The sequence below is a fragment of the Pan paniscus genome, chromosome 11 (assembly GCF_029289425.2).
Source record: "Pan paniscus chromosome 11, NHGRI_mPanPan1-v2.0_pri, whole genome shotgun sequence".
NCBI lineage: Eukaryota > Metazoa > Chordata > Mammalia > Primates > Hominidae > Pan > Pan paniscus.
The window spans coordinates 31,983,069-31,990,617 of record NC_073260.2 but is presented as its reverse complement, the minus strand read 5'-3'; the positions used below and the strand labels follow the sequence as shown (position 1 = coordinate 31,990,617).

At 45.9% G+C, this 7,549-nt stretch overlaps 1 long non-coding RNA gene across 1 annotated transcript in view; it reads right to left on the bottom strand.

Moving 5' to 3' along the window:
* Positions 1 to 585: 585 nt before the first annotated feature.
* The window catches only part of LOC134728525 (uncharacterized), a 30,083-nt gene continuing 23,119 nt past the window's right edge, over positions 586 to 7,549 (bottom strand). The window contains exon 2 of the long non-coding RNA XR_010109013.1: positions 586 to 2,495. This is a non-coding gene — a long non-coding RNA (uncharacterized LOC134728525). The remainder of the gene's footprint in view (positions 2,496 to 7,549) is intronic.

Below are 7,549 nucleotides of genomic sequence, written 5' to 3'. Positions count from 1 at the left end.
AAAATGTGGCATGTCCATACAATGGAATATTATTCAGCATTAAAAGGGAATGAGGTACTGATGCATGCTACAACATAGGAAACTTGAAAGCATTATGTTAAGTGAAACAATCCAGACACAAAGGCTACATGTTATATTATTTCATTTATATGAAATGCCCAGAATAGGTAAACCCATAAAGACAGAAAGTAGATTAGTAGTTGCCAGCAGCTGGGGAAAGGGGCTATGGGGTGTGACTGCTAATGGGCACAGGGTTTCTTTTTGGGGTTATGAAAATGTCCTGAAATTAGCTAACAGTGATGGTTACCCCCTCTGTAGATCCGCTAAAACCCACTGGATTTTATACTTTAAAGGGGTGAATTTTATCACATGTGAATTAATCTCAATCAATAACTAAAGCTTAGAGATACTTTTAGGCTTAAAAAATGTTTATAGCAACATTATTCACAGGCTGGGCACAATGGCTCATGCCTGTAATTCCAGCACTTTCGGAGGATCACTTGTGCCCAGGCGTTCAAGGCTGCAGTGAACTGTGATTGAGCCACTGCACTCCAGCCTGGGTGACAGAGTGAGACCTTGTCTCAAAAAAAAAAAAAAAAAAAAACCTTTAAAAATTAATAAGCAGCATTTACATTATATAGTAATTAGATACATAGATGATAGATAATACATGTTTGAGTCACGTGGGGTAAATTCCTATGAGTGGAACTTTTACATGAAAGTGTGTATGCATTTTTTTTTCTCTAGACCTCCTCCATAGTCAAGGTATAATAAGTGTTTTTTTAGTTTAGTTTTGTTTTTTTAAATAGAGTCTTCTAATGTTGACCAGGCTGGTCTGAAACTCCTGAACCCAAGTGATCCTCCCACCTTGGCCTCCCAAAGTGTTGGGATTACAGGCATGAGCCACCATGTCCAGTCTTGTATGCATTTTCAATTACAGTAGATGATATTCCATGGAGGTTGTCCTAATTTACACTCCCTACAACAGTTTATAGGGGTGCCTTTGGCCCCACACCATTGCCAACAGGGATATTATTCAGCATTTTAGCTCTTCCACATCTCATAGTGTCTCACTGTAGTTTAATTAGCATTTCTCTTATGTGTAAGAATAAGCATCTTTTCATATATTTTTAAGACATTGTCCTTTTCTTTTGTTTGTCCATGTTCTTTGCCCAATTTTCTATTGAATTATTGGTCTATATTTCATTGAGTTTTAAGAATGTTTAATATACTACTAAAATTAGCCTTTACTGATTCATTGATTCATGTGTTCAAACAGTTTCCCCAGGCTGAGCACGGTGGCTCACCCCTGTAATCCCAGCAATTTGGGAGGCTGAGGCAGGGAGATCACTTGAGGTCAGGAGTCTGAGATCAGCCTGGCCAACATGGCTAAAACCCATCTCTACAGAAATATAAAAATTAGCCTGGTGTGGTGGTGGGTGCCTGTAATCCCAGCTTCTTGAGAGGCTGAGGCAGGAGGATTGCTTGAATCCGGGAGGCAGAGGTTGCAGTGAGCTGAGATCGAACCACTGCACTCCATCCTGGGCAACAGAGAGAGACTGCGTCTCAAACAAAAACAAAAACAAAACAAAACAAACAAACAAACAAAAAACCCTACAACATCAAAGTTTGCTAACTGCTGTATACAATCTGGTGTTGCTTCAAGAGTTCCAGTGACCTGTCTTTCGGGATGTTTCATTCTCCTGCTTCAATCCACTCTCACTTCTTCAGGTCTCTTGCTCAATTGTCTGCTGGGACAGCCTCTACTGCTTGCCGGGTTGGTTTCACTGTTCATGGAACCCGTGTCTTTATTTTCCTGGTATTCTCCTTCATTTTCCTGTTGCACTTTTTGGTTGTTGTTGTTGTCCCACTGTTTCACTGCCCTTCCCCCACCAGCAGAACTTGGACACTTTTGAGCTCTGTGATTTGGGACAAGCAATGGGACCTCCCTGACCCTCAGCTTTCTCCTCTGTGAAGATGATAACACCTTCCCCACAGGATGAATTGAGATGATGGAGTGGAGAGTGCTCAGGGCTGTGGCTGGCATGTTGTAGGAGATCAGAAATGGTGGCCCATCTGGAGCTAAGCAGTGAGGCAGCTAACTCGGTGCTTCGGTGCTCCTCCTCCCTCCGCTCCTCTCCCCATCTCCCTCCGCTCCTCTCCCCATCTCCCTCAACAGGACTTCTTCTCCAGCCCTCACCTTCAAAGAAGGATTATATGGTCATGCGCACCAAGGCATCTCCAGGAATCAGAACGGTTCATGAGTTTTCTAAAAAGTATTTATTATGGAAAATTTCAGATGCACACAAAACTAGAAAGAATAGCATAATAAATCACCATGTACCCAGCTACAGCATGTATTAACCCATAGACACGTTTATTTTATCTGTGTCTTCATGCATTCTCCACGCCCCACTCTTCATACATAAAGGATCATTTTGAATCAAATCCCACATCTCACATCATTTCACTTGTAAATATTTCAGTAGGTAGCTCTGAAAAATAAAAATTAAAAACATACAATGCCATACGTGCATCTACAAAATTAAATAATTTATTAGTATAATACCATCCACTGTTTAGATTTCTCTGATTTTATTATAATTTTTAAAAATGGTTGGTTTGTTGCAATCAAGGTGCAAGCAAAATCCATGTATGGGGTTTGGTTAATATGTCTCTTTAGTCTTTTTTAGTCTAAAGGCTTCTTCTCTCTTTTATTTTCTTCCTCTTGCCATTTATTTGTTGTTGTGTTTTCACTTGCGATTATTGTCCTATATCTAGAGTTAGCCACATTCTAGGGTTTGCCAGTTGCAACCTTGGGATGTCATTCTACCCAGAGGCTGATTCTTTGGTTCCTTTGGTCCTTTTGGTCCAGTGTAGACATGCAGCATGCAAGCAGGAGGGGGCTCAATGAAAGGGCAGTAGGTCATCTTTTCCAACCTTGCCACATCAGTGCCCTGACCAGCCACACCACTAAAGTGCTCTGGTGAATTTCTTTTCCAACACCCTAATGCTGAGGCTTTCCAGCCATCCACCCATCCATCCATCACTCATTTCCTTGGCCATCCACCAGCCATTAAATGTGAGGATACTATGGCCCAGGCACTGAGCCTAGTGCTGAGGATACAGGGCTGAATCAGACCCAGCCTTGATCCTCAGGGTGGTCAGGGCCAGTGCAAAAACAAGCAAGGAGATAAAATATGCTGGTACTAGGCTTTCCTGCTGCATTCTCATTGCAGACTTGCGTGAAAGGGAGCTTACAGCAGGAGTCCCACTGGACATTAGAAAAAGCTTCCAAAGGCCAGGTGTGGTGGCTCACGCCTGTAATCCCAGCACTTTGGGAGACTGAGGCAGGCGGATCACCTGAGGTCAGGAGTTTGAGACCAGCCTGACCAACATGGAGAAACCCCATCTCTACTAAAAATACAAAATTAGTCGGGCGTGGTGGTGCATGCCTGAAATCCCAGCTCCTCGGGAGGCTGAGGCAGGAGAATCGCTTGAACCCGGGAGATGGAGGTTGCAGTGAGCTGAGACTGTGCCACCAGACTCTAGCCTGGACAACAAGAGTGAAACTCCGTCACAAAAAATAAAAAAATAAAAGAAGAAGAAGAAAAGAAAAAGCTTCCAAAGTGGCTCCTGAAATGTCTGTTACAGGACTCAGCCAGGCAAGGGGGAGGGAGTGAAGGGCGAGGAGGAAAGAGAGGACATTCAGAACAGGCGAACTGCAGGTGCAAAGGCCCGGAATCTAGGGAAAGCAGAGTCTGTGGGAGGAACAGCTAGTGTTTCAGGATGGCTAAAGCAGAGGTTGTGAAGGGCAGGGATGACTTTAGACCTTAGAGGCCCCAGGCACTGTTATTTTTCCAAGGCCCCACCCCCACACTATACCATGCTTATTAAAATTCACCCACATCACACAGGAAATATGAGTTATATATGGCTACCTAAGGTTGAGGCCAGTTGCAAAGACAATTGACATGTTACATTTTGTAGACATTTAATTACATATTTATCAATTACAACTTGACGGCTTTCTTGTTTTATCAGTTTTGGAGGATGTACATAAATATATAGAATGAGAGTCTCAAAACTAATCTTGTAGCTACGCCTGTGATGGGCTAATTGATGAATCAGTGCTGGAGAATGGGTCACAGTGGCAAATGAGGCTGGAGAGGCCCGTGAGCTGCTGTCCCAGAGGGCCTGGGATGTCCTGCAGGGAGCTTGGCATGAGAAACCTTGGAGAGTTTTCAGCAAGGGCTGATGTGGGCTGCCTAGAAACGCATGGATGAGAGAAGCCTGGAGACAGGGATCCCAGGGAAACACCCATGCAATTAGTCTATTTCTGCTGCAAGTAAGCATGCATTTGTAGGCTTGATGCTTTTTTTCTGCTTCTCCAGCCCTGGCCTGGGTCAATCCTTGGGGCCCAGACTGAGCACGTGATGGCAGAGGAAAGGAAGCCCTGCTTCCTCCAGAGGGCGTCGTAGGACAGCTTTTCCTAGACAGGGGCTAGTATGTGCAGCTCCTGCACCGGGATACTGGTTGACAAGTTTGGCTGGGCTGGAAGCCAGCACCTAGGGAGGTCCCTGGAAGGGGCCAGCCTCACCAGGAGAGGAGGGACCTGGCCCTTCAGGGTCGAGCTCAACAGAGGAAAAGATCTCAGGGCACCCAGAACCCAGTGGCTTTCAGCACCTGCATGAAAATCAGAGATCAACCAGATTACCCCATATTGCCCAAGAGAAAACTGAGGCCAGAAAGTGATGGAGCTTGCCCAGGACCCCAGAGGGTGTTAGAGGCAGGCCAGAACCAGGGGACAGCTCTGTCCCAGCACTTGCCCTCCTTTAATTAGGTGGGTGGTCATATCGCAGTGGTCAGAGACATTGCAAACAATAATAATAAATATTGAGCACTTGTTACATGCAGGGCACTATGCTAAGCACCTTGTATTTGTTATGTCCTTTCATCCTAGCAACTTCTCTGGAAGCGGAGTAATATCTCCCCCATGTCCTACATAAGACAATGGATACACTGGAGGGTTAAAGCCATGCCTTGCCTAAAGTTACACAGCTGTGCTTAACAGCTGGAAAACCCCAAAGGGTCCCTCTGACTCAGCCCCTGTGTGCTCAGTTTTAATTTTGGGAGGGAAATAACAATGCCACCTTATAATACTTTCTAAGAACGAGAATTTTGTTCAGTGAAGTGGCCTTCTAGAGCTGGAAAATGAATTCATATACTCTTCATATTTTTAACAAGGATGTCGTAGTTAATTGATCCGTAGCCAGGAAGTTAGATTAACCAGGACACTTCTGGCCCCAAGCACTCTAGCTAGTTGATTAATGGAGACATTGCCATGCCAGCTAAGTGGCTTTGGAGTGCAAAATAGGATGAATTGCTCTTAGCAGAGACCTAAATCCTAAACTCAAATCCTCACATTTGGGCAGGTGATCAATGCTTAGGGAGCATCTCCTGCCCAAATGCAAGGATTTGAGAGGGACAGTCGCCTATACAGGTTCACAGAACTGACTGGCAGGACCAAGACGAGTCCTCTTGTATCCGAAGCCCAAACCCTTAATCTTGAAGCTCAGTAGCAAACCAACAAAAGACTGTTGCAGTCAGGCGTACGCCACGTTTACTTTTCCATTGCCAGGACTGGTAAGCCAAAAAGTCACCACAGAGGGTCCATGAGAACGTGTACGTAAAGCATACAGATTAGAATTTTGGCTTTGTCAAAAAGGCACTTGAAGGAGTCAACCCCTTGGAGGAGACTTTCAACATTCATTCAACAAATATTTACTATGGGCACTGGGGAGCCCACAGTGAACAGGATGTTCAAGGCCTGGGCTCTCAAGGATTTTACATTCTAAGGACGAAGAAAGTGGGGCTGGGTGGGGACGGGGAGAGACAAGAAATATAAAGAGAGTGTTAAGTGCTATTAGGGCAATAAAACTGGATAATATGACAAAACAGGGATAGAGTGGGACTGTTTAGTTAGTAGCCAGGTATGAGAAATTTGAGTTGAGATCTGCATGATATGAAAGAAGGAAGCTGGTTGGGCGCAGTGGCTCATGCCTACAACCCTAACACTTTGGGAGAACGAAGCAGGTGGCTCACTTGAGCTCAAGAGTTTGAGACCAGCCTGGGCAACATGGCAATACCCTGTCCCTACAAAAAAATACAAAAAAATAGCTGGGCGTGCTGGCAGGTACCCATAGTCGCAGCTACTCAGGAGGCTGAGGTGGGAGGATCACCTGAGCATGGGGATTCGAGGCTGCAGTGAGCCATGATTGCACCACTGCACTTCCAGCTTGGGCAACAGAGTGAGACCATGTCTCACAAAAAAGGAAAGAAAGAAAAAAGAAAGTCATGCTGAAAGAAAAGCATTGCGCGCAGAGAGAAAAACAACTGCAAAGGCCCTGAGGCAGGAATGAAGCCTGGCCCATTGGAGAACGTCTGGAATAGCTCTGTCTAACAAATACAGTGTGAGTCATGGGCATCATTTTAAATTTTCTAGCAGCACATTTTAAAAACAAAAAGAAACTGGTAAAATTAATTTTAATATGTTTAATTTTTTATTATTATTATTATTATTTTTTGAGACGGAGTCTTGCTTTGTTGCCCAGGCTGGAGTACAGTGGCATGATCTGGGCTCACTGCAACCTCCGCCTCCCAGGTTCAAGTGATTCTCCTGCCTCAGCCTCCTGAGTAGCTGGGATTACAGGCGTGCGCCACCACGCCCAGCTCATTTTTGCCTTTTTAATAGAGACAGGGTTTCACCATTTTGGCCAGACTGGTCTCGAACTCCTGACCTCAGGTGATCCACCCGCCTCAGCCTCCCAAAGTGCTGGGATTACAAGCGTGAGTAACCACACCCGGCCTGATTTTATTATGTTTTATTAAGCCAAGAGACAAAAAAAAAAATTAATGACATTTACCTTTTTTTTTTTTTCCTACTAAATCTTCAAAGTCTGGTGTGGGTAGGAGCACATTTCAAGCGCTCGGTGGCCACATGCAGGTACCTAGTGGCTAGCATTGGGCAGGCCAGTGTGGGTGGTCCTAGGAGCCTTGGGAGGGTTTTAAGTCAGGGGTCAGAACTAATGGATTCTAATGATTCAGAACATCCCAGCTAGTTCTTGGAATCTCAGAGGCGAAAGCTCTCCTTGTACTCTTTGGCGACGCTGCCTCCTGGCGCAGGTCGCCGCACACAGAAGGGAAAGCCCCCAGCTCTCCTTCCCCCCAGAGTCTGGTTCAGAGGAAGCCAACGCCTGTGCACGTGGGAAAGCAGCGTGGCTGGCCCTGGGCCTGGAGCCACCTCCCGGGCCCACTCTGCCAGGCCCCATTCTAGATGCCAGCAGGCCGGCCCCGCCCCTTGGACATGGTTTTGGTTTTCGGGTGCAAACAGTCTACATTCCTCTGAAGAGGCCCGCTCCGGCCTCATCAGAGCTGGCGAAATCAACGAGAGAAACCGGGGACGTCGGCCCGCAGTTCCCGCGAGCGCCACGAGGGGCGCACGCAGACGAGGCTCGCAGCGTTGGCTGCCGCTGAAGCTCCTGTAAGT